The 26309-nt window shown below is 47.6% G+C and overlaps 1 protein-coding gene across 4 annotated transcripts in view; it reads right to left on the reverse strand.

Moving 5' to 3' along the window:
* The window catches only part of PRICKLE2 (prickle planar cell polarity protein 2), an 89706-nt gene that overhangs the window by 33830 nt on the left and 29567 nt on the right, over nucleotides 1-26309 (reverse strand). The window contains exon 1 of one of the 4 annotated variants that reach the window (XM_021409167.1): nucleotides 14468-14628. The exons of 2 other annotated variants lie outside the window; for them this stretch is intronic. The gene's annotated coding sequence lies outside the window, so the exon portion shown is untranslated. Of the gene's footprint in view, nucleotides 1-1898; nucleotides 2374-14467; nucleotides 14629-26309 lie in introns of those variants that run through there. One more of the 4 variants, XM_021409166.1, reaches the window with a different exon arrangement.

Below are 26309 nucleotides of genomic sequence, written 5' to 3' on the forward strand. Positions count from 1 at the left end.
CCCTGCTTCCCTGGGGCACAGCCCAGAGCAGCCCACAGGCTGCCTCCAGTTCTGCTGGCTGTGGGTTTGGCATCACATGGCAGACAGGAACCAGCAGCACAGAGCTGTCCCCATGGATGCCAGCCCCAGGGCTCAGCTGTGACTGGCAGGGACCGAGCCCTGGCTCTGGGCTCAGCATCACTCCCATGTGTGTGCTGTACAGTGCTGCCCTACGCCACGGGTGATCTTGTCAGATTTTTAATTAGACCGTTCAGGAGCTTTCCAGACTAACAAGATACGGAGCTGTATTTCAATGGGTTTCTTCCCGCTGCTTAACCGAAGAAAGAAAATTGCCTTCAAGCCACAGGTTCAACACAAAGTGCACAGCCTTCCAAGCCTGCGTGACTCAGGTCCCTTTGTGAGCAGCATCCATCCCCCTGTTCCTCTCTCTTCACCCACCACCCTGCAGCTCCAGCAGTTTCTCCCTTTTGCAATGGCCCTGCCAGAGCAGGAGCTGGGCTTTGCCCTGGGGCTGGATGTGCTATTTAAAGGGACATCACCGGGTCACCAGCTTGCATTTGCGGCATGACAAACAGAAACCCTGGGAAGCAGTAAACACATTTCTATCTGAGCACATCCTAGGCCTCGTGCCCAAAAGGAAAAGAAGAAAACAGCTGATAGGCCAAATACTCAGACACAGGATGAGCTGTGCTGGAAATGGTCATTATTTCAAAAGTTGAGGCTTAGGCAACGTCCCCTGAGACAGCATAGTGACCCATTTGTGCAAGCAGTCACTGGCAGACCGCTCGGTGTGCAGCTAACCCCAGGCAGCAGCAAGGGCACAGCGCTGGGTGCTCGCTTCGGCTGAAGCCGGCTGGTCTGAAACAAGCAGCAGGAGGAGATTAACATGCAAAGTAAAACGTAATCTGGTTAGCTGCAGATCGTTTTACTTTACAAATCTGTATCCCAGGCTCACGCCAGTACCCTGATAGATACAAAGCACTGGTGCCAGACGTGTGAGTGCTCCTGCAGCAGGTGAAATAATAGTGGAATAAAAACAAGTCAGATGGGTTACATGATAACAGAGCTAAAACTGAAAGGACGACACTGCATCTGGTGCGAATAATTATTTTGGCATTATTCTGCCCAGTGCTAATCCTCAACAGCTCAAAAAGATTCAATCACTGTTTAACCAAGGCATCACGACTGCAAAACTGGATTAAAATCTTTCCGTGGTCACAGGTCATGTCTGTGTCACATCTGCTTAAAATGTTCCTCCAAGGAACAGAAAAAAAAAGGAAATTTGACTTTATAAGACTGCTCTGAAAAACACAGCTTCCAGGTTTCAGTTCCAGATTGGTTTAGACTTAGGCATTGTGGCATTAAAAAGAAGGATGTAGAAAGATTATTACTTTAAAACTCTCTATCCTCAGGAATCCAAAAGCAGCACAATAAACATCTGAGTTGTAATGTCATCATCCAAATACAGCCTGCACAGTCTGCTCAGATATGCACAGAGAACCCAGCTTCCTGGAGATGCACTGACCAAAGCAATGAAATTAGCACAGAGAGAGGAGGATTTTTTAATACTTATCCTTACTTAAAGCTAGCTGAGCCCCTCTGATTATTTTTAAAATGAAAAATCTGTTCAAGTGGCATCCCCACGTCTGACTTCCTGCAGCTGCAGAGCTGCAATTTAACCATTAACCTTTTCCATCCATAAACAACGAGAACAGCGACGGTTGGGAAAAAAAAAACCCACAGCCCCTCTAAAGGTCACCGCTAACAGTGCGCGGAGCAAAGTTAGCGTGCAGCGATGTGCACGCATGGAACGTCGCTCATCCTTCCCCTCCTCCCTTCTTCTATTCCCCTTAAAAACGCACGACAGCTCCGAAGTTGTCCCGAAGGCAGCCTCTTACCTGCCGCTGTGGATGACACCGGTGCTACTCGTGCCAGCTCACTCGGGGCTGCCCAGCTGCTCCCAGCACCGCGGTGCAGCGAAGCATCCTGGATGCAGGCAGAATTGCGTGACAGCCCGCGTGCAACCCGCTGCCGGGCGGCGGGGCAAGATGTAGGGCTGCGGCCGGAGCTGCTCAGAGCAAGCTCCTGCTGAACGTTACGTGGCAGCAGAGAAAATCACCCCTGGAGAAAAGCGCTGCTTTTCCCCGGCAGGCTAAGCTTTCGCTTCAGTTGCTTTGCTTGAATTCCAGCTCCCAGTCTGGATGGATCCCCCCGAGCCGCCTTCTGCTAACACCCTCGGCGGTGGCAATAGGATGTCCAATTTGCTCTCCGAGCACCGGGCACTAACGAGCAGAGATGCAGCCCGCAGAGAATAACTGCGGGTGCGGGAGCGGCGCGGGGCTCTGCTGTTGCATTGCTCTCCTCTCCTGCATGCTAATGAGCAATGATGTCAGCAAGCCAAAGTCACCGCATCCGGACCGCGCGCCGCTGCCCGGCCACCCTCGCATTTATTTACATGGAAATCAGCCTGCTCTTATAAATCAATAAGCCCTGCAGGCTGCTTCAGGGAAGGGAGAGCAAATCCTTCCCTCTGGCTTGCATGTGCGCCTGGCAAACTGTTGGCTCCGCACCAGCTGCCCCAACTGAATGGTGTGAAGTCGCTAATTATCCTCCTCCAACTATCATCTCATTTGATACTGCAACTCGCTGTCAAACTTGAAGTACTGCTTCGTAGGTAAGCGGGCTATTAAAGCAGCGATCTGCTGGCTCCGAGCAGTGGATCGTTTTTCTCCTGGCTTTTAATGCCCTCTTAATTATTTTCTGCAGTCATTTGCTACGATTCCCCACTGGTTTTTCCATGCAGCCTGTTTGCGCACCAGCAGGGCTAAATATTCTGGGAAATGCAAGTTATTAGCGCGGCATTATGGGCACCGCATATTTTAATCCATTTTCTTTCATATGGCCCCGAGAGATGCCCGATTCGCACCTTCTGTGTCCCCCAGGAGCAGCTGCCCCAGCAGGGAGGCTGAAGCTCCCCTCCCTTAATTCCCAGTATTCACAGCCATTAATGGAATAGTTGAACACTTGCAATTCTTTTTATTTATTTATAAGCGCAGCTGCAAGTGCAGGAGTTGAGCCCTCAGCCTGTTGCTGTGCCCAGCTGGGTCCCTGGTGCCAATGGCATCACCTCTGCTGCGTGGTGCTGGGAAGGATGCTCTCCAGCAATGCTCATAGGAAGTGAGCTTCCCCAGCCTCCTGCACTGGCACATCCTGTCCCTCCCAGCTTGTGCCGGTGTTGCAGGCAGGCTGTCAGCTCTCCTCCGTCTGCTTCGCGTGCCAAGGCCCCATGACGACGTATTTTCCTCTTAACTTCAGAACATGTTAATTAAAATACAAAGGAAGTGAGACAAAACTAAGCAGGGTAAAAGCAAATGAAGAAGCCTGCTTGTAAAATGATAATATAGAGCAGGAAGCCTGTATGTAGAGTAGAAATTACCCATGTTTACTGTTAATGATCTTCCTGGAAATATGTTATTAAAAGCAGAGTAACTAGGGGCTGCAGCTGGCACAGGAATACGTACCAAGCCATGTGACAGGTCCTGTAGGTGCTCTTTTTCACTGAACACTAGCAAAATGCCTGATTTTATCTGCATTCACTCCCAAGGAGCAAAGGCCCTTGGCTATAAAGCCTTGGGAACAGAGAATCTATCAGAGCTCTGAGTGCCCCTCTAGCAGAAGAACCATTGCCCAACCCCACCCCCTATCCCCTTGATGCAGTCAGCAGCAGCTCTGTCCTCCCAGGATGACCCCAATGTGGGGCAGATGGAGGTGCCAGCCCCATGCCCCCAGCTGGGTATCCTACAAAGCAAAGTTGGGTTCTGTAGTATGTTCTGCTTGGCTGTCTTGGCCAACTGGATCATCCCAAAGAAAGGACTCACACCAGAAACTGTAAACATACTCCAAAGTTGATGCACAAAGATAAAATGTGAGTGAGAATTGTGAACTGATGTAAAGGACCAGCAAAACCACTGCCTATAGCCTCTCAGCTTCATGACTAGCCATAAGCAAATCAGCTTTCTATCTCCAAACAGCAAGTATTATCATTGTCATTCCTGGCGCTCTTCCTACTCCGACACTCACAGGCCTAAACATCCACAAAATCCGATGAGCGGGCTATTCTGAGACCAGAAATCAGATTAGGAGATGCCACTTTTGGACACGCGACTGTCTTAGGCAAGTGGAAATGAGCCTTCCTGCTCTGAGCGCTGTCGGACTGCTGGCAATCCCTACATACTACTGTTCCCTAATGCAATGCTTGCGAAAATGCCACGTGTTGGGATAACTCCAGAAGGCATGCAGTATTCCTTGATGGATGCAGGTGAAATGGGTGTTTCATTAAGCAGACTGAGCCACTGGAGCACGTTTCTGAAGGTCACACGAAGGACTTGCACCTCTACAAGGAAGGATGCTAACAGCTGCCTGCAGGGAAGCCAACAACCTGAGGTAAAATTTTAGCTACTAAAATACTGAGTGAAAAGCAACGGCACCAAGAGCAGGGAGCCCATGCTCAGGTTCAGAAGCGTGTGATGAATAACTCTTCTTGTGATTTCAGCCACATTTTTTTCTCCTTTGCTGCTAGTTGCAAAGGCACAGACCCGAACTTGACGCTTTCTGCTATTTGCACAAGCTCATCCCTACAACTAATTTAACAAATCACTCCAAGAGCCCACATTTCCTATGTGCTGTCTTCTCCCTTCCCTTAGCGTATCGCTCAGCCAACAACCCATTGCGCTCCACATGATGTTATGGTCACAGCAGGCGACAGGGCACAGCCACATGCAGCCACACAGATACTGCTGAACCTGATGGGTGTCAGGTCAAGTTGCCTTTCTGAATTATTTACTGAACATTCTCTGCTGCAGCTTGGCAGGGATGTGCTGCCTCAGGATATCTGCTGTCCGAAAAAGCTGCCTGTGGGGGGAAGGCTGTCCCCTGCACTCCTGAGTGGCTTAGGGACAGTGGTGTGACAGGTGAGCAAGGAGGAAGTTAGCTTTTAAAACACAACTGAGCCCAGCAGCAGACACACAGTCCCCCTATCCATCACTGCATCACCTCCTCCTCCCCCTTTTTTTTTTTTTTAAATCACCTTAATGCAAGAAGCTTTGCAGAGCTTAACAACAATAAGGCTTTTCATAGCCTCTGGCTTTAACTCTGCTCTACGACGCTTTTTATTTTTGTACGTTACAATCAAATTTGTAACAGAATGTGAACAACAATCTGCATGCTTACACTATTTTTCCCCCTTTGCTAGCCTGGCAGTATTCTCATCTAAAGGCTTTTTAACAGTGTCCCTTAATAATGTCTACAAAAGCCTCATTAGAGCGCTGTATCAAAACTTAAGCTAAACAAACTCAAAGCACTATTTTTCAATTAAATATTTTTCCTGGGGCCCTTCCATGAACAATAAAGCACTCCACGGAAATATGCTACAAAGGAAATCCATAAATCTTCAGCTTGTCTCATGGTAAATTTTCCAAAGATCTAAATCTTAGATCGGCAACACAAATTAATTGTCCATGTACACCAAGCAGAAGATGCACTTACAGGACAGCCCCATGCTACCACATACCTTGCCACCTGACACAGCCAGGGTTGCTGTCACTTTACATAAATTTTATTTTATTTTTTTGCTTCAAACCTGTCTGATCAGGTGTTTCGGGTCAGTGGTTATGCCCTGAGGGTTTAATGTGTCTGCTCACCGAGCTCCCCTCCGTGCCATGCACAGGAAGGCTCTGCCTCCACCTGCTGCTCCCAAAAGCTGTGCAAACCCCCAGTGTTTTGTTTCTCCCACGTTCAGCTGTCCCTGTGCTCAGCGGCCAGATGTGAGCCATTTCAGGGTCCTGCAAAAGCAGCACATTTCCAAGTGCCTGTCCAAACGCAGGGAGATGGGTGACAGCCAATTGCTTGGTGGGAAGAGAGGTAGCAAAATGGGTTTTTGTTACCTACCCAAGAATGTGAAGTAGACCTAGGTGACACAATACCATCTTGGAAGTGCAGATGGGCTGTGGAGCATTGGTTAGGCCCACCCCAAACTCCACTCATTACAAGGCTTCTACACTTCACCTAACCTTGACATTGTGATAGGTGGACAGTTGGACCGGGTGATCTTAGAGGCCTTTTCCAAACTTGGTGATTCTGTGATTCTATGATTAAATTTAATAATAATAATAAAATTATACAAAATGGCAGTTCAACTTCATTTCACCAACCCAGCCTCTTCAGGACCACAGACCTGGAGCACGTGGGGTAAATCAACGCATTTTAGGATATCGCTAGGTTTGCATCCTGCCTGTCCTGACATGAAGGTTTGATGGACGCAACATGTCCCTGAGACCACTTGGCACTGGATACAAAAGACAGTAGTTGTTTGCTATTCTTCCTTTTAATTAGGAACAACAATTTGTTATCATAGCTTGACATTTGCTCATACTTACAAATTGCTTCTTCGAATGATATGCTGAGATTACAACGGGTTTTCTCTGTTTGTACTGGTTTTAGTAGCTCATAACAAACCATGACATTCATTACTCTTGCCACAAGCACCCATGAGATATGTCAGCCAGGGTGTGATTTGTACAGAGCTCAACTCATGGAAGGTAAAAGGTTTTTAATGCTGCCTGCAAGACCTCAAAGATTTGATATTTTATACGGTTGAGTTCTGAAAAAATCATGGGTGCAAACTATTCTGTTGTTTTATTTGCCTAAGGAGCCCAAGAGTTAAAATCAGAGTACAATCAATTCACTAAATAGTCATTAATATAAGTATATAATTTGAACAGCTTTTCTAATGATAAGCCTTTTGTCCTCCAAGTTACTACATCCTTATCATGTTACTACATCCTTATCATTTTTAACAGCATAGATGCTGTATACAGGCAGATACTTAACAGCAAAACTTCTCTGCTACAACATAATCCAGCAAAAACATTCTCGTTGAAAGAAATCACTGGAAAGCAGGCTGTGCCTCAGCATCCTTAACAGAACAGGCCTGTCAGTCATCTCCCAGTCCCATTTCTCAAAGCCATGTCAAACCTTATACATCAAGTACAATATCCAAATCGCCAGCCCCATCAAGATCATTAGAGCTGCTCAGCCCATCATGAAAAGGTCAGCGCAGCACGGAATCAATCACAGCCCCCATCAAAGGCGGCTGTGGTCGAGAAGCCCCAATCCCTCCCTCCTATAACCTGTCATCTCCTAAACTGGTTTCCCTTATTGTAAGACATGGCCCAGCTTTTATCTTATCGCAATCTACAGGGAAATGCAACTAAGCCAGCTGCCAAACGAGCAGGACTCCAAGGGAGGGATTAAGACCATATCGGGTCTGGGTTGACCACCTTGCAAGGAGGTGATGCTGTCACAGCAACAATAAGGCACAGCTTACAGGTGTCCCCAGCTGGGGAGTTACATGGTTGCATCCCACCCATGGAGGAGCATGAGCATGACACCAATGTCACCACACCAGCACGACACCACCAACTCATGGCACTGCCAGCACTGGCCCATCAGGACCTCCTGCCCACAGCAGGCACCAGGAGGGCTGGGGGCACCCAGTCACTTTTTAATGGGAGACAACAGCAGTATCAACCGCTGCTGCTCCTGCCAGCCACTACTTACTTGTTCAACAGGCTGAAGGCCACAGGCCATTTCTTCTTTTTTTCTTTTTTCCCAACCAAACTGTGCTGTATAAAGCATTATCTTCAAAGGGGCAAAACAAGTATATGTTTGCTAAACATTAGCAGACTAAATACATCAGCCTTTTAGAAGCAATTAATGCTGCTAGAGGCTTAGCAAGCCTCATTGTTCCCTGGTTCAGAATGGGCTGCTCTTCAAAGTGAGAGCTGTGTGACAGAGAATAACCCCCCACAAAATAAAAACCAGGTTGGGTGTCCAGAGGAGCTGGGATTGCTTTTTGTTGAGCATGTAAGTTGCATTGTTTCCTTGTAACAAAAGAACAGCTGATATTTTGAAGCCAATTTTGAGTCCAAAAGTGGGGATCAAAATGCTTTGCTCCTCCAAGCTGTCATGGCACTGAGAAGATGGGGAGCACTACGGCCCAAACAAAATCACACCTGGCCCTGAAATAAGCTCACAGGAACCAGCTCAGTGCTTCAAATTCCTTCTGTGTGTAAACCATGATGATTCCCCTGTATCAGCATGGGGAAGCAGAGGGTAGGGCAGCTGGGCTCCCTGCAGCACTGAGCACTCCAAACACATCCTCCTGAAAGACAGTCCTTATCTCAAAGATGAGCAGGCATGGATCGCCAAACAGACAGATGGGGAAGGAGAAGGGGAGCTCACGATACTGGCGGGACTGTTATAATTAGTGTAATCAGCAGCAGTCACTGCTCAACAGCTGCCTTCCCCAAATCGAGCGTCTGCTCCGTGCAGCACAAACCCATCCATGGATGAGGAACATTCTGACACTTGCTGTACTTGGAGCACCCCTGCTTTGAAGTTTTGACTTTATTAAAATTTTCCTTCCAGGTAAGACATGGGGAAAGCAGCCATCCTGCTCTGCAGCCCCTCCACATGAGCAAACAGAAGGTCCTGAATATGAGCTTGGCATTGGCCCTGCCTGATTTCACACAAGGCTTAGAACAAAACCTCATCACCTCTAAGCTGAGACAAACCTGAAGTCCATGGAACATCAGAGAGGAACCATTCCACAGAAAACAGTAAATTATTTCTATCAAGTTTTGCCATGGACATTGGATGAGCTTTTTGCGTGGTGTCAGACTTATGCCACACACTACGGGGTTCAAACAACCCTTCCCCAAGTTTTGGAGAGCTGAGGACCAAGCTCTCCAGCATACCCCTGGTATCCCAAGTGACCACTTGCTGCCTCTCATCTCCTTTTGGGGACTGCACTGCAATGGAAGAGGCTGACTCACCTTACTCATGCTGCTCCACCACCCAACCCCTTACCAGTTTGAGGGCATTACTGGATCACAAGTGCAGCAGGCAGTGGGATGGCAAGGATGCTTACGTGACAGCCATGAGTCTTAACGAGCAAAGTACACTGTGGCTTAGACCCAGGCAGCTTCCAAGACCCCAGGCACATTGTGAAGGCAGACTCAGGGACGATTGCTCGATCTCTCCCCTTCTCTGTCAGGCCTTTGTCTACAGAGATGGTCAACGGGAGCAGTTGGCTGCATGGGCCCTAATGGGTATTTTGGCAGGAGTTAAGCACTGAGCTCCCCCTGATTTTTAGTGGCTGTTAGACACCGATAACGTGTCTGTTGTGAAGATGTTTGGAAGCATGAGCTCTATGCTTGTCATGCAAGGTTTTCCACAGTGTGGGTTCTACAGCACTTCAGAAAATAAGAGCATTGAGAAAACAAATAGTGACAAGCTCCAAAAGCAGAAAATGTTTACATCGAGGAAATTTAACCCCTCTGTGAAACAAGCTCCAGGCGAGGCCAGGCCGAAGGGCTCAGCACTAATTGCAAACAGGCAGTGAGCTGCTGGGACCAGGATGTCAACAAACACCATGCCGAAGGGTTAAAACCATGCCACGAGAAGCCAGAACAAGGCTTTCTTTAATTTCCCAGTGCAAAGAAACACATTTGTACTCCCCTAACAAGCATCACCTCAAGGTAACAAGAAGAGCAAAAGAGCCACTTGCTGTGACTTTGATCACGTCCCACTCCCACAAGAGACATGGGTCACCAGGAGCCTGAGCAGCTCTGTGCTGCTGCCTTCCCTGTTTACGAAGGTTAACGACCAGCTTACATTAATCAAACCTATGCATGCAGTGTGCAGCAATGCCTCAGCTCCTGCAAAGTGACAAAGTGTGACACAACAGTGGTACGCAGTGAGAAATGCTCAGCACCGTGCGGTGGAACAAGCCACACAATTTGTGCTATTGTTATTGTGACTGGGAGCGGAGAGGCTCATTTCTGGTAAAGCAAGGGGCTTGGGTACACTGAAGCCTGTGGAAATTAATGGGGCTTTGAAGGATGTAAATGGACCCCAGAGACATCCACAGTGAATCTATTAGCTCATTAGTTAAGATTAGCATTTATTTTGTACAAAAGGCATCCAGGTAAAGCAGGTCTTTCTCTTATCTTTGTATGTATCACTTTTACACGTCGCAGATAGAACACCAAGCCTGTCTCATGATGCTCTGAGGCACTTTGCCCTTCTGTGCACAGAGCCTGTGGCAGACGGCCAGCACGGAGGGGACATGGCAAGCATCATGCATGCAAGACTTCCACTCCGACCCCCAAATATGGCAGACATTGGCAAGTGGTACAGTCTAGAACAAGGTATCCTAGGACCTGACACAAGACCCCATCTCATCTTAATCTACCAAATAGCCATGGCTTCAGACTTTCTACTTACTGCTGAATTAGTCCAATGGACTGTGCCATGATCCTTGTACCTGAGGATGCAACAGCCAGCAAGCAAATGTATCTCAATCACTTAAGTAGCATCACTTACAAAACACAGGAAATATTTCAGATTTATGGCAGGAGAATTATTTGATGCCTTCTACCCTGTTAACGAAGCAAGCGTTAATACCATTTTATCATCAGTTCTCATCTTCCTAGCACAATTTCACATGATGGACAATGCACTCCCTGACTTGGTACCTGCAGCCGATGTTGGACATGAGCCCCAGGCAGCAGCTGAGGGCTCAATCTCTGCTAATCCTGTCCCTTTAAAGCAACTCCAAGTTGAGCAATCTAAAAAGGAGACACATGAAGTCACCTCGGCTTATCTCTCTAATTGCCTGCCTGTGAATCAGGAGGCTGGTGTCAGCCACCCGCACTCACACAGGCGTGGAGATGAATTAATGCCAGGCAGAGGAATCAGGCCTGAAATATTTACTGTGAGCATTTTCAGGACTTTAAGTGAAACTGTGGAAATACTGCTCGCTGCTGCAAGTCCAGATCCAGGAATGGAGCCTGCAACAAGGCGAGAGCCCTCACCTTCCCTCTGCTGAATAACACAACTCCACTTCTTGACAGCTTTCCTGGTCTGCCCAGGGTCAGCACAGTGAAAATGTTAATGGATACAGCTCTATGAATATTCAACGCACATTTTCTTGTGAGTCCTCCCGTGGTTAAATAGCCCTCTCATTACCAAGGCCCATCTTTCTTTTGTTTTTGTCTTTGCACTGAGTTGGAAATGTCAGCACAGAAACCAACACCAAAAGGATAGAACCCAGACACAAACCTCAGGGGAGCATAAAGAGAAATTCAGCCCTTTTGGAGCAAGCATTCAATCTCTGCTGCCTCTCAGGACACGCAGATAAAGGCAGAGGGAACAAGCCAGCACCACATTCTCTTTTTGACTGTAGTTACGTGTTTGATATTGCCATCCCTTGGCTTTCTTAATTGGAGGTGGAGGTTCCTAACCCTAATGAGGCACACTGCCCATACTGCCTGGATACAGCCACACCTGGGAACCATTGCCATGGCCAGCTCTGCTCTGCCACCTACACACAAAACAGGGGCTGGGCTGCTCTTCCCACATCTGAAGCCTGAGAGCACATCCATTATTCGGCTGTGGCTAAGCAAACAATCCAGGATGGACGTAGGGAGGGACGGGATTGGCCCATCCTCTCCCAGAGGCATCACCGTCACCCTTCAGCACTGCAACACTTGGTCACACTCAGGCATCTTAGGACCCAGCTGACCATGAGAGCTCACTACCTCCAGAGTCAGGACAATCATTTAGGAATCAAGATGTAAATCTAGTAGGGTATTTTCTGCCTTCCAAGCCATTACAATTGGTACTTTGGAGTACTTCCCACTAATCGTTCTGCACATTTTTGGATGGGGTTCTGCACACCCCATCCACATACAGAGAGCAGCCCCAGCTGGGTGCCACGCTCGGGATGCCAGCAATCATACAGCCATGGGAAGGTTTGTTAGCAGAGGGGAAGTCAGACTGCCCAAATTCATGCCACACTGCTAAAAATACAGAAGACCCCAAGGAATAAAGCTTGTGTATGTTTAAGCTCTAGGTAATTCATCCCAAATACATAGCTTCTTGGCATTGATAGTAAAATTTAACTGGAGGGCAAGCATTTAGTTCTGTTTTAGCTGGGAGAGTCCCAACTTACATCTCTCCAATGTACACAGCCGCCTTACGCAATCCGTGTTTCAGCCAGTTCTGCATCAGGGAGGTGTGAAGATAAGGCTAACAAGGGGAATGTCATTAAGAGTGATACACAGTACAAAAGCAAGAACAAATCAGCTGTCTGAAGCATAAGCCTCCCTGCCCTCCGTGTATCACAAGGAGTCTCCAAACTGTACACAGTTTTTCAACCCTGAGATATGAGGGGTGAGGGCAACAAGTGGATAGGAGGGCTCCCCAAGACATTCTCCCTCGTGTCCCTGGGGTGTGAGCTTTCCCAAAGAAGAATGCACATCCTGGCTGCACACAGAGCACATCCAAAACCTCCCGTGCAGCAAGGAGCTTGTGCCAACTCCATTGTTTCATTCATATTTTTCATTGTTGATACATGGAAACAGCACATTCAAGAAGACCACTTCCACATACTGCTCCGTCTGCATAACACAGGAACAGGCACACACCTATGCCACTGCATTTAAAATTCCCCACTGCCAGAGGAGCAAGCCCCTACGGAGCATGGATGCCCATCTCTCAGTGTCACACTACAGAAGGTCAGCACCATGTCCACCACCAGCCTGAGATGGCTGGAGGGTTTTCAGGTCACCAGCCTCAGCTCCATTGGAAACCCCACCAAAGGACCCCAGAGTCCAGAGGCATTTGGGGGGGGTCCAAGCAAACCATCCCTGAGCCAGGAGCACTTGAATGAGATGGCAGCTGCCTTTTGGTAAGGGAAAGTCTTAAAAACTGAAAAAGAGGGAGATTTTTTTTCATTCCTTCTTTCTTTAGGTGAACAGACTAATTTGAGGTGCGAGTAGATCAAGTAACTAATTAAGGAAATAACCGATAATTTAATCAAGATCATTAGAGGAATCAGCATGCTGCTGCCATTATTTAAATGGTACCAGAGCACAAACATGCTCTCACAACAGAGCTGTAAGGAACTCACTGGGTCCAGTCCTGCCAGCAGCAGAGCCCAGGGACTTCCACGTAACACTACTCACTTGTATTAACCTAAAGCTGCGCACCATCTGAGGCTGATTCAGGAAAATACTGAAATCTCCTGGTAATTTCCTGCAGACAGAACATTTAATCATCTCCCAGCCTCCACCGCAAAAATCCCAACTCAATGATTCACACTTCCAAAGGAATTTGCCCCACGAACAAGCGCAGTCCTGCTGCGGGATGCAGCCCTGCATCTGCCCGCTGAGGGGGAAGCAGCTTCTAACAGAAATACAGCCCAACAGGTCGGGCCATGGGCATTTCTCTCTTTTGGCACCTTTATGGCTGCTCATGGGACTTACTGTGCTCCTCCAGGGGATGCAGCAATGCATCGGCTCCCTGCACCCATCCATTCTACATTTATTCCCACTGAGAGCAACTTTCTCCTACGACACACCAAACTAGAAATCTACATTTTTCACCACCCAAGCTCACCCAGCACCTTTCCCCCAACAGCCCCACGCTCCCATGTTCTGCCACCCAATTATTTTAAGGCTCGCACCCAACAATGGGTGCTGTGTCTGTATGCAGGCACGCCAGCACCCTGCCTGTCTTTCCAATTGCCCCAGCAGATGCATGGATAGAAACATCTGCTCCGAGAGGGAGGCACACAGCTCATTTGCTCTGCTTAAACAAACACAAACAGAGGTAAACAAGCAGCCCAGTGCAGATTCCTGCTCCTCCCATGTAGCAATCCTTTTTTCCAACCAAACACATAATTTGTCACTGAGCGGCCGAGTTGTAAAATGCAGCTTCCTCTCTGCTTAATTCCAAAAGCATTTGAAAGCAATTGAATCCAGAAAGCTTGATTAAGGACTTTGAAGCCTTTGTTTCACTTAAAAGAAACCTTTGTTTTGCCTCAAATAAATTGGACATTTTCTCCAGAATTTACAATAACTCAGGGGAAAGAAAAAAAAAAAAAAGCGACATCCAAAAGTTAAAAATAGCCCTTTGCTCTCTATTAAACCCAGCTGCCAAAGGTTCAGAATTCACATTTTGTCATGCCATGCAAATCCCTGCAGCAGCTGAGAAGACACACACCATGTCTGGAGACCGAGCGCTGAAGATAAGCTCCAGGCTCCCGCAGGGTTTCGCACTTCAGGTTTTTTAGACAGAGTATGAAACAGCAGAGGCTCAGGAGCCGGGACAGCAGTGATGCAGAGTCCCTAAAGGCTGCACGGTGCCCGCAGCTCCAAGTGCCAGCAGCGGGATATTCCACAGCCCCATGCTGCTGGGGCAATGAGCACCGAACGTGGCGGGTAACGCAGCGCGGGTGGAAACCCGAGCTGAAAAGAAAATCATTTCCCAATGCAAACATTTGTACAGCACTAAAAGAGCTTACACTTTCGTATGCTGTAAATTGAGGGTGATTACTTACTGGGCTAAACGGGCACGCAGGTCACATGCCGAAAACCCCCCGCGTATGGGGCAGGGGCAGGCAAGAGGCTGGGGCTGAGCGCGGTGCTGAGGATGGTGCCAGGGCCGGGGCGCATCCTGCTGCAGCCGCTGTGCCTTCGGCTGCCGGAGGTCATCTGGGGAGTTGGAGCTCGCGGCTGCTTCCCCAGCTCGCAGAGTGACGCCCACCGCCGTTTTTAGCTTATTGGTGAAAATCGTAAGCCCTAATCCAATCCTGTCCCTTTACCCAAATTTAGCTCTCGGCGGAGCCAACATCCCTTACGGTTTTGACTAGCGGTCTGAGCACAGTTACCTTGCCTGTGTGCAAAGCACAGAAAGAGGAGCAATAAAATGCCCATGTTCGGTTTGCTTCGCCTCTTTCTCCGCTACCCACTTCTAAAGGACCCCTATCTTCCTGCAGAAAGCCAACCACCGGCCCCTCTGCACGTACCCCCCGATCACAAGTTGCTACGGCCAATAACAACAGTATGTTTCACAATGTCCAACCATACACAGACACACTTAGAGCATGACCGTACCGTGTAAGGAGAGGGCTTGTAGAAGGGGTGAGGGCACAGTCCCTGAAGTTACACCGAATTTCACAAAGCTGACTGCTGAATCACTAAGCGCTCCCGGCAAAGAGCAGCCTGCCTAGCACACGCATATGGTTCTCCTTTCCCACAGATGTAAACTGTCGAGACCCAGCACACAGACCCAGCTGCTTGCACACAGCCATCCCTCATGGCAGCAGCCCCAGAACTGCCCCATGTACGCTCCCCCTGCGCACAGCGACCTGGGGACCACTGCCCATTTGCAAACAATGGGTGGCCGCGGGTAACAGCCCCTTGTGCAACTGCAGATTTCTGTGCTTGGTTACAGACGTGCAGCGCTGGAGCGGCTCCAGGACGCAGGCCAGCATCTGGGTGAGCTTTGCATGCATGCGTGGTTACATTCTAACACAGGGGCCCAGAGCTGTGTGCTCCAGGTGCGTGGCTGCAGGGCCAGGTGCTGGCAGCTCCCCGGCCATTGCAGGGGTTAGGGCTGAATGGGCTCCATTCATGGGGAAGCGAACAGGGCTCCCAGCCACTCGGAGGGAGCATTTCTGAGGGATATTCCCATTGTATGTCTAATAAGTCCCTCTGCAAGTTTTAAAGTTAGAAATAATCCAAACACGCATTAAACCAAGGTTATAATTTTGGACTGGGCAGCATGGGGAGCCCTGAGCCATCACTCTCAGGAGAGGGATCAGGGAGCCCCCCCAGTGGGGAGGGCTGGGCTGGATCTCTGGGAACAAAAGGAGCTACAAACCAGGTTCCCCACGTGAGAGCCTCATTAGAGCCCGAAGCCCACACAGCAGACAGACTACAGAGGAAATTGGAGTCTAATTTACACGGAGAACGATTACTTACTGCAACCAATTAGTGTCAAGCTGACTGACATCCTACCCAAAATAGGCTTTCCCCACCCTTGTACTGCAAGTCTGAGCTTTCCTCACTGCTTCGCTTCTGGCAGGTGAGCGGTAGCACCTTGCCATGAGAAACAGGACAGCAGGGAGCATCCCTATAATGAACTGCGTTAGGGCTGCCCACAAGGCACCAGGCTCAGACCAGCCAGAGACATGGGCAGCAGCATTGCAGTGTTCTCTCTCCTGCTCTTAAATGCCATCCTAAAGGGCCCAGCAAGACATCCATCATTTATGAAAGGTGTTTCCCTTTTCCTAAGCATATATTCTCCCTGTGCCTGTGGCTTTCACTCCCTGGTTTGCAATCACATCGGAGATCTGGGGGTACGGTTTGTATCCAGATAGCAACGGTGCCTGCAAAGCACTCAGCAGCAGGACTTCATTGTGTTTACCAACGTGCAAACTGTTTGCTTGCAAACAGCACAGTGAAGCTGCCCCTCCTCCATACCAGATTAGTCCAAAAAACAGCAAGCAGACTTTAAAACACTCTGACTTACACACATGGAACTGATTAAGTGCTGTTCATCTTCCATTCATTGTTAAAGAAGAAATGCCTCATTCTGCCATTATCATTCTCTCCTTCCCAGGAACGCGCTCCTTGTTCATGGCACTGTCTAATCACCACCCTTTGCTCCAAAGCACAGACTGCGTGTGCATTTTGAATGCACAGATATGACAACAGCATTTAAATGCAATGCGCTGCGTTATCCTTAACGAACTTCTAAGGACGGTCTCTATGTGACTCTCATATTTTAAGTCTTCATGGGTCTTCCGTACAGATAAGACACATTACTCTTTTCATCTCTGCAGGCTACACGGCATCTTTAAGGAAACTGCTCTGCAAAGATAACTTGGAGGAAGCGCTTTGCGCGGTGTCTGTGGCTGTTTGGTAGTACCCAGAGACAGCCCGGACCTCAGGTGGTGTCAGGCAGCAGTAGGGATGCTTTGATTCCAGCTCACTTCGTGTCAACGGTGATAAATCAATTTACACCACAAGAGCACCATCAAGAGATGGCCTCATCCTGGTGCTTCTGGTGACAGCCACCACAAAGGCTGTGAGTGGTGGCCCTGTTCCCCCTTGTTAATCTGAAAGTCTTTGCTAATTACAGTGTGAATACAATGAAAATGCACGTGCGCTCACACTCCCTGCAATTAGGCTCTTAATCTTGTGCTTATCCTCAAACCCACCTCCTCCACACCCACTTTTCCCCAGGAGCTGCTTTACCAGCATCCTGAAGGACAGCACAGCACAGCTCCAGTTCTGCATTCCCCTTGGTGCTGCTCCCTTCAGAGCTGGGCCCACGGCGCCTGTAATTCCCATTAATTCCCACTATGATTAACAGGTCAGCTGGCAGCGCTTTGATGACAGTGGGGTCTGCAAGTGCAACTCTATCAAAATTATCTATGGATAAAAGAGAGTAATTAGAGGAGTAAATTCCTTGCTAAGACTTTATCAGCCGCGTTGTCTAACAACGTCAGGGAGCAGGGAAGGCTTCAGCCCCCCTGGTTCTGCGGACAGCTCTCCTGGAGCAGGCCAGGCGGTGGTTATCCAAGAGGGGAGGGTATCACTTCGAGAGAGCAAAACTGGAGAAGCCTTCAGAGTGCATCCGTGCTGCTCCCAGGAAGGCTTGTGGAAGTGATGTGCACTGATGGAGGAGGTGGGCTGCAGGGTCTGCTCTGAAACTGCAGTGAGGGGAGGGAGGGTGAGAAAAGGGCAGAAAAAGGTGAAAAACAAATTAACCCCCAACAACTGCACAAAGGAGCGGCCTGCTCCCTGCAGGCATCCCTGCCTGGTGGCCACTGAGAGATGAAAGTGAGCAAGAGCAGTGGCAAAATACTTGTAACAACGCTTATGGGCTCAGGAGCTTTAAGGCCATCTTGAGCACTGCTAAATCGCTTATTTTGTTTGTGTTCTGCCTGGGATTTGCTTGGTTTTGTGCTCCCCACGTTTATGCTGTGTGCATCCAAAGGCTCCAACCACCAGGTGCTGGTTCGGTACTGAGAGCAGCCAGAGTCCCCCAGGTGTGGGCAGCACTGGGGTCCCCCCAGACAACCACCATTCATCTTTTCAGAGCAGCCCTTCTCTAAAAACCCATCTGGTCCATCTTTCTGGCTCTCTCACTAGTTGCAAGGGAAGAAAAGTAGAAACTAACACGACACCATCTTCCTATGCCTCTGAATACGCAATAACAGGAGCTATGGTAATAATAAAAACCAGAAGGAAGGCGAGAACTTTAGCTGCAAGCAGCCTTGCAATCCTGACCCTGACACTCCTGACAAGGTGACAGGTTATTAAGAAATATCCATATTAATCCCAACCGAAAAGTGCTCTGTTCAGCCAATTAAAGTGCCTGAGCGCTCCCGGAGACCTTTGTACTCTTTTTTTTCTCTAAATGCCCTCTAAGGGAAAGGAATGGCTTCTGCAGAGATGAACTGCCCAGCTCTTTCCCACCTCGCCATGAGCGGATAAAATGTTCCTGGCTGCTTCCAAACACTGCACATTAATCTGCGCAATGGAGCCTGTCTCTTTCAGCATCTGAATGATTTCTCTCCGGGGTGGGTAAGACAGAGCTGTTCCACTTGGCATCACATCCTTCCCTGCTCCCTCCTTGCCTTGCTTTCTGTTTTTTTGGCTCACAAGATATTGCTCCAGGCGCGTGCGAAGCTGGAGAACACACTGCTGTAGGACACACAGATATATGAGACAATGACGGCGCTCAGAACAGAATCAGGAGATTATGTTTTTTAATGCATCAAATTAAGAAGAATCCAGCTACCCCTCCCCACAGCTTAGGGCGCATCGCTTATTTCTCTCTCAGCCACTTCTCTGCCTGTGGCTGAACCCAGAGTGACAGAAATGGTTTCTTGAATTAAGGGCTGCTGGAAATGAAATACAGGAGAGGTCCATTTGTGGCCATTACCGGAATTCTTCTCCAAGCAACACAAGTCCCGTGTTGCTGAGCCTCGTGCAGTGATAAATCCAAACAGCCCCACCACACAAAGGGCTCTGGGTACAAAGCTGGGTGTTGTCATTAACACCATACACGAGGGCTGGATTTTCAACCTGACAGCTCCACACTTCTGCCAGCAAGGATCCTGGTTGCTCTAGCAGCTACTGGAGGGGCTGAAGCTGCTCTGGGCTTGTGCTCTTCACACACATTGACATGGGCCCTGCGACACATGTGCACTGAGGTCCAGGTTGGTGAAATCATACTATTTTGTAAAAGTCTTCATTAAATCATAAAATGTTCTCTAGCTGAAATCACTCCACTACCCACAGCTTAGGCTTTGGCATGATCCATGTAGAAGAGATGCTCACAGCTGGGCAGCCTGGTCCATTACCACCATATAGGGTGGGCACTCCTCAACCTGCTCCCACCACTTCTCATTGCCCTCCAGGAAAAGCATGCACCTGAAACCCTCTCACTCCTGGAAACCTAACGGCCCAGACTCCCAGGACGCATCTCATCCTTTGGAAGCCAACACGAGAACAGCGTGTACTTTCCCATATTTCCAAGCATCCCCATATCCTGAGCCCTTGGCATTCTCACAATAATTGAATACAGTTCTCAGTATTGCAACCCCATTTAAAAAAAAAAAAAAAAAGTACACACATGGGGACTGCCCTGCCCCGCCAGCCAGCCGGCACCTGCCAGGAGCAATAATGCTGGTGACACCGGATCTGCACAATGAAGAAGCCCATTGCGCCAGGCAGGGTTTTTCTCTAGCTAAAATGGAAACAAATATTGGCTCACGAAGATGAACGATGCCTGCAACAGATTTTTGCTGCACTTGATTAAATACAGCACACTACAAGCCCATTTCTCCTCCTTGAACAACAAACTCTATAGTCTCAAGTTAAGCCCAGCAGGGTAAGATCCTGTATAGATTTCAAGATATTGCGAATTTTTTGGAAACCCTGACTGCACCGTATCCACACTCTGCAAAATCACTTGAGAACCTCTGGCACCAAATACAAACACAGCAAAAGCTAAAAATCACGTCGTGTTTTTATCTCAATACAGCCCGCACCACGGCGTACAGCTGGGGTTTGCCTTTCCATGATAAACCACTCTTTGCTTTTGATCATTTTAGTGTGTAACTGTGGATGTGAATGTAAGATATTATCATAAAAAGAAAACGAGAAGAAAAAGCCCAATCAAAGAAGGGTACCAACCTGGAACACGCTTTCCAAAGGGTAGTTGTAGATACCAGAATTACCATTTCTCTTAAAGACAACCGATCCTTTTCATGAAAATACAATAAGCCCTAGAGAAATTCTTGTTGATGGTTATTAAATGGACAGGCCTCATGCATTTTTCCAGTAAAATGACTGAAGCTTGGCTTTAGCATAATCCTGAAGATTATTTACATCTTCCGCAGGTTTTTTTTTTCCACTGCTGCTGAATAATCAGAGCTCCTTAGAAAACCAGTCCCAGACAAACATAAATCCTTTTTTTCCCCCTCCCTTCCTCTGTCTTTTACCTGTTTTTATACATTCTTTTTGGCACAGGAGAAGTAAGGAGGTTAGATGCCCTCCTAGTACATAAGGCACAAACCCTGGGGTCAGTGTTCTCCATGCCATGGCACTGGCTGGTTTTTGGGGCAATTCTCTTACTTCTCCTCAATCCCCAGCTTCCAGACCCACCTGCTTAAATGGGAGCTTGGGCTACCTTTTAAATGCTTTTTTTTTTCCTTTTCCCCAAGAGAAAGACTTAAAAAAGGGCAACAATTTGCCTCTCTGAAGGCACTCAGAGGAGCTAGTTCACCTCTTTGGAGGAAAGGCCTCTCAAACACTGGAAATTACTTGAATATTTGGATGCTTTGTGGGGGAACCTTGCAGGGATGCTTCAAAACAAGCACTTGGCTTTCTACTTCAGGGTCCACATGGCTTCCAGTCACACAAACACTTTCTTCCTTGCATTTCCCAGTTACAGTCCTCCACTACAAGTGGCTCTGCGCAGAGAATGAAGACAATTAAAGACTCTTCAACAGTAAGGGTTGCAATTGGTATGTTAATGAGGCCTTTATGCTCCCTAATGTGCTTTCTAGAAATAAAATTACATTCAGGTATACAGCTCTAAAGGCTTCAGCGTGCCCAGGGAATTATCTGAATGCAAATTCCCAAATAGCCCGGTTGGTTGCGCTGTCTCAAAGCCATCCTGGCCCCACCAGCGCCCTGCAGATGTAGAGCAACAAGGGCTTGGCTGCTGGGCAGGGTCCCAGATTTCAGCTCTTTCTCAGGTCAGTGGGAAACCAAGAGGGCTGGCATGTAACATTGTTGGAACTGATGCTGGAGCCAAGGTCATGTCCCAGCAGATGGGCAAAACTAGGGGTCAGGACCCAAGCCTGGTCCACATGTGTGACATGGCAGCCATGGCCATAGCTGGAAGGGTCCCATCTGGATAGCAGAAGCGGGCTAAACGACATGGCAGGTTGTGCTGTAGAAGGCTTGCTTGCAGTAATTAGAAGCATCATGGGAGAACTTCAAAGCACACCGGGAGCCTCGATGTTAGAAGCCTCTTTTTAGTGGTCAGCGAGCAAAAATTCACAAGAGCCCTCAAGCATCTCTTAACAAACCTGAATTACACAGAATTCTGTTTTGGGAGGGGGAACCTGACAGGCCACTGCAGAGCCTGCTAAAAGGAAACCTAGCGGTCACGCTTTGTGGGTTTTTTTTTGTATCTTTTAACTCATGCAGTTCACACACATGCAGACACACGCTCTGCTTTTCCTCCGCCTGTCTCTAAAACTGAACACAAACGAGAGCTCGTGCATACTGAAGTCTGTAGGAAGCTTAACATTTACTTGGCTTTTGTGTAAACAGTTACGTGAATTACACAAGTTTCAGCCAAGAGGCTTGGCACCCTGTCGTGCAGAGCCATATAACTCATTACAATTAAAACCAGAGCACGAAGCAATCAGGCTCGCCCCGACAGCGTGCTGTTATGGATTTGCTCTTTCAAACGGCTTCCAATTTGTCTTCACAGCAGCTCAACCTCTCCAGGAGAAACCCCACCAGCTCCATTCTGCACCCCCAGGGCAGTAAGTGGCTGCAGGGTCACGGTGCCCCATGGGCTGCAAAAGGAGTGGTGGTGGCACCCAGCCAGATGGACATGGAATAGGACCGTGCCTAATGCCACCAGGCTACGGTATTTAGGCTGCATGTTTGCTCACCCTGATGGTGCAAGGATGGTCTTCAACCTGCCTCTATGGAGATGTCCCATTAAATGCATTTGAATAATAAGAATCTACCCAAAAGCCCAGTGAAACGTGCATCATCCCCAGCTGCAAAGCAGTGTGTATTCCCCAAGCCTTTCTTATTCAGTATTCATAATATGCTAAGCTATTAAACTATCCTATGGAAAGTGCTGTGGCTTACAGTGCTGCAGACAAGTGGTGTTATCACTCGATATTTCTTCTTTGTTATTACAGTGAATCTTCCTACATCTCCGAAAACAATCCAATTATTGCTCACCACTGGTAAGGTCACTGTTGCTTTGAACAGAGATTTGGGTAATACCTGATTACTCTTAAGCAAATACCGCTAGGACTTCGGCAGGAATTTCTGAGAGATTGAAAATCCATTTTACTGGAAACCACAGATGGAAAAATATTCACACTCTAGACGATACAAATGAACAAAAAAAAGTATCATTTCTCAGCCTTATTAGAAAAATATTGCTTTATCTGAAATCGAGAGCATAGATATATTCAGTTATTTAAACTATATATAATTTTTTCATATCATATAACCTTCAGAATAAGACAGTCATCAAGTCTTTATTAAATGTCCCCATATAGGCTCCAAAATGTATTGAGCTACTTGAACACAATATATGGAAAATGGCAAAGGGTTTGTATCACTTGTGGGAATAAAATAGCTCAAAGAAAAGCAGGTATCAAAGATCAATCTATAATAAGGAAAATGCAGTTAACATCCCTTACAGCAGTCTCGGAGATTATTTTTCTGCATTGAGCCAACTAGATAACAGCAAATTCAGACAAAATGCTTATCATGCCAAGAAAAGGTGTCTATTATATGTCTTTTGGTGCAATTAATCACGGGTTCTTTACAGTCAGACCATCTTTAGGCAACGCCAGGAAAAAAAAAAAAATACCCAACTCTTTTTTTCCCTTAAGAAGAAATTAATCACACTGTCACTGAGAAATGGTTTTTCTGACATCACTTTCCTTGTACTGGCCAGCTGACATTAGAAACAAAACCCTGCTAGCCCTTATTCTGCTAACAGAGAGTAAGGATGCTCAGAATTAACCCAAGGGTGTCCTCCCAGGCGAGCATGGGCAAATTCCAAAGACACCACCAGAAAACCCAGAGCTAAGGGTCCGGGGGAAGGACGGTGGCTGCCAGCAGCTCCCATGCACTTCTGTTGTTTTCCGTTTTGAACAAATAGCACAAAGAGAACAAATGCTTCGCACGGGGCTAAAGACTCTTGTCCTCTGTGATTCTTCCTACAAGAACACAAGTAAGTTGCCACCTAATCTTCTCTTTTTTGAGTAATACGTGCATTTGCATTTCTTTGTGGATCTCTTTTTGAAGAAAAAGCGGCAGCCTAAAACACTGAAAACTGAATATTTAACAAGTGAACTCTGTTTACGCCTCACAAAGAGCACCGGCTAGAATGTTAAAACCAGGAAACACAGGAAGAAAAATACACAGTTTGGTGCTCTGTTAACGGAGTGAGACCCGGCACAAAGGAAGGCACACAGGGACGAATTTTAAAACCTCCCAGCGTGCTGCAGAATGACCTTAGGAGTGCACTGGGATAACTCAATTCAAAATGTCTCTGTCACCTCATGTCACCCTGTCCCAGAAAGTAACTTGGGTGAAAGAGAGAAAGCAGTCCGGGTGCAATAGGCTTCAGCCAATTGCAAAGTAAAGGAGGGACCCAGGGGAAGGAAAAGACACAGTGGCTGAGGAGGACACAGCAAAACACAAAGGCACGGCGCAGTCTTGATGCCAGTGAAAAAAAAAAAATGATACAAATCAACTGGCAGATGCTTTTCTAAAGGTGTTTTCCCAGATTCCAGAGGAAGATCAAAAGGGAAGTTGTTTTTAGTGTTGTTGGTTTACAAAGAGCAGCGGGTAGAGCAGGCTGGGTGCAAGGACTCACAAACCACCACCTGGATCAGGACTAAGGGGGGATCATTGCACTCACATTTCAGCTGCTACTTTTAAACAGGGCTGCTTAAATGAGAGGCGCCTGGGGAGGCCGGTGCGAGAAGAGAAAGCAGGACAGATGGAATTAATGCAGAAACCCAAGACGGCTCATTAGTGTGGAAGCGAGCATTGTCAAAGAGCTCACGTCTGCACCAAGCATGAACCTGGCGTAATTGAGCCCAGCTATTTAACAGATTGAATTAGACGTTAGTGCATGGAGGTGAGACGGGGAGCACAACACTGACCTGGTTCTGCAGGATCCGTGGTGGCCTGGAGACCTTCCACAGCCTGACAGCCCCAGCAAACACCACGCACGCAGAATAACCAAACTGTTACGCTTCTTCTTATTAACGCACATCACAGCACTGCCAACTGCTCCCACAGTCTCCTGCTGCAGGAACTCTGAGCCTCCCTGACATTTCGCTTTCTTCTGTTTCCGCTCGATTCGGTCGTGACTGTATGTCCCTGCAGAGTCACGGAGGTAAAGCAGCACCATCCACATCCTAATAAACACTCAGGAGCCAGGTTTCGGGGGATTTTTCGAGTCAGATAGGACTAATTGCCACAGGTGACTGAGCTCTACTGCAGCCAGAAGGACTGTGCTGCACAGAACAGCCTTTCCGAGGCACAGGTGTTTTATCTCCCCGTCCTTCATTAATCTAGCCAAATAATCAGTTTATTGGCATGAAGCAAATGCACAGTGAAGTAACAACACTCGCACTACCGAGGTTCTTACTAGGGATGAGTACATCATTAATCACTGTTGATGCCAACATTAAAATGATATTGATGTTAAGAATCCCAGGCATCCCATTTGGTGCTCATATAACATATGGCACATGTGCATTTTATAGCTTTTGTATTAATCTACCCGGAATGCCATCACTTTGCAAGGTTTCATGAAATATTAAAATTACGGAGGATAATTTATTTTACAACTCTAGGCAAAGGCCCTGGGAATCACGAGAACCTGCCCATTAAATTCACACAGGTCTGCGACTCACAGTCCTAATATCCCGTGTCTGTTTGCTGAGTGAGAGAACGACATGATGCCTTTCAGCTCTGTTATTTGATGGATCAGACTGAATTTGCTTATTAAGGTTTCTACAATCCATTACCACTCCGGGAAACAGAGAGAGAGGGAGACTGAGAAAGACATGATAGACTAAGGATGTTTATCAAACCACGCGAAATCCAGACTGACATTCAAAACAAATCACTACAGCCACTGCAGAAAGTGCTAGGCATCTTTATCAACAGCCAAACCATAAGTCACACCGGTGACTTTCAATACTCAACAAAAGGCTACGGTGCCTAAGGTCATTGTAGGAAAACACTGGGTTTTCATGGCTTATGATTAATGTATCACAGCTCTAAGCATTTCGAAAGGACTGCACGCGCCTGGGCACAAAATGGCTCGCAGGACTCTGGTATGGGCTCATGGGCATGAAAGCAGAGCGATGCCATGCAAGGGTGACTTCATGCCACCCAATAGCAATCCCACCAAACATGCAGCAGGGTCTCTGATCTATGCCTTTCAGAAGCAGGCAGAATGAATCTGGTCAATGATGAGATATTCCCTGCTATCACAGTTGCTGTAGAGAATGGTTTCTGCAATAGCTATCAGGAAGTTTCAACACCAGCAGCTGCTGTGAACTTTGAACAACCACAGAATTGAATGGTAATTCTCTGATGAATGCTTACCACCTAGCAAACCTCTTTGCAAGATCAGGAACTAGTATAAAACTAGTTGCCTGTTGCAAAATTATGTGATATAAAGTCACTATTTCAAACAACTAATCATAAGAAAAAGAAAGGATTGTGCAAGGTCCTTTGGTCCAGCCCCATGCCCCAGGGCTTTGGTGCATTGACTGCAGAGGCAATTGTGCACGCTGCAGGGTGAGGTGGAAGAACTCTACTACAGTACCACATTGTCATGAACAAGTGTGTAATAGCCCAGGTTGCACCTGAAAAAAACAGTAATTCCTGTACCTTAACAGCAGCGCACACAAACCTCTGCAAAAATTATAATTCCCTTGTTTATCATTGCAAATTTGGCTTATTGAAATCCTACAGGTCTTGCAACCAAATAAATCATCCTATTGAACACCAACTGGAGGAAATGGGTGTGGATGCATCTGCTTAACTGAGCACACAACTGGTAGTTGCTAAGCATGCAAT

Source organism: Numida meleagris, chromosome 11 (genome assembly GCF_002078875.1).
Source record: "Numida meleagris isolate 19003 breed g44 Domestic line chromosome 11, NumMel1.0, whole genome shotgun sequence".
Lineage (NCBI taxonomy): Eukaryota > Metazoa > Chordata > Aves > Galliformes > Numididae > Numida > Numida meleagris.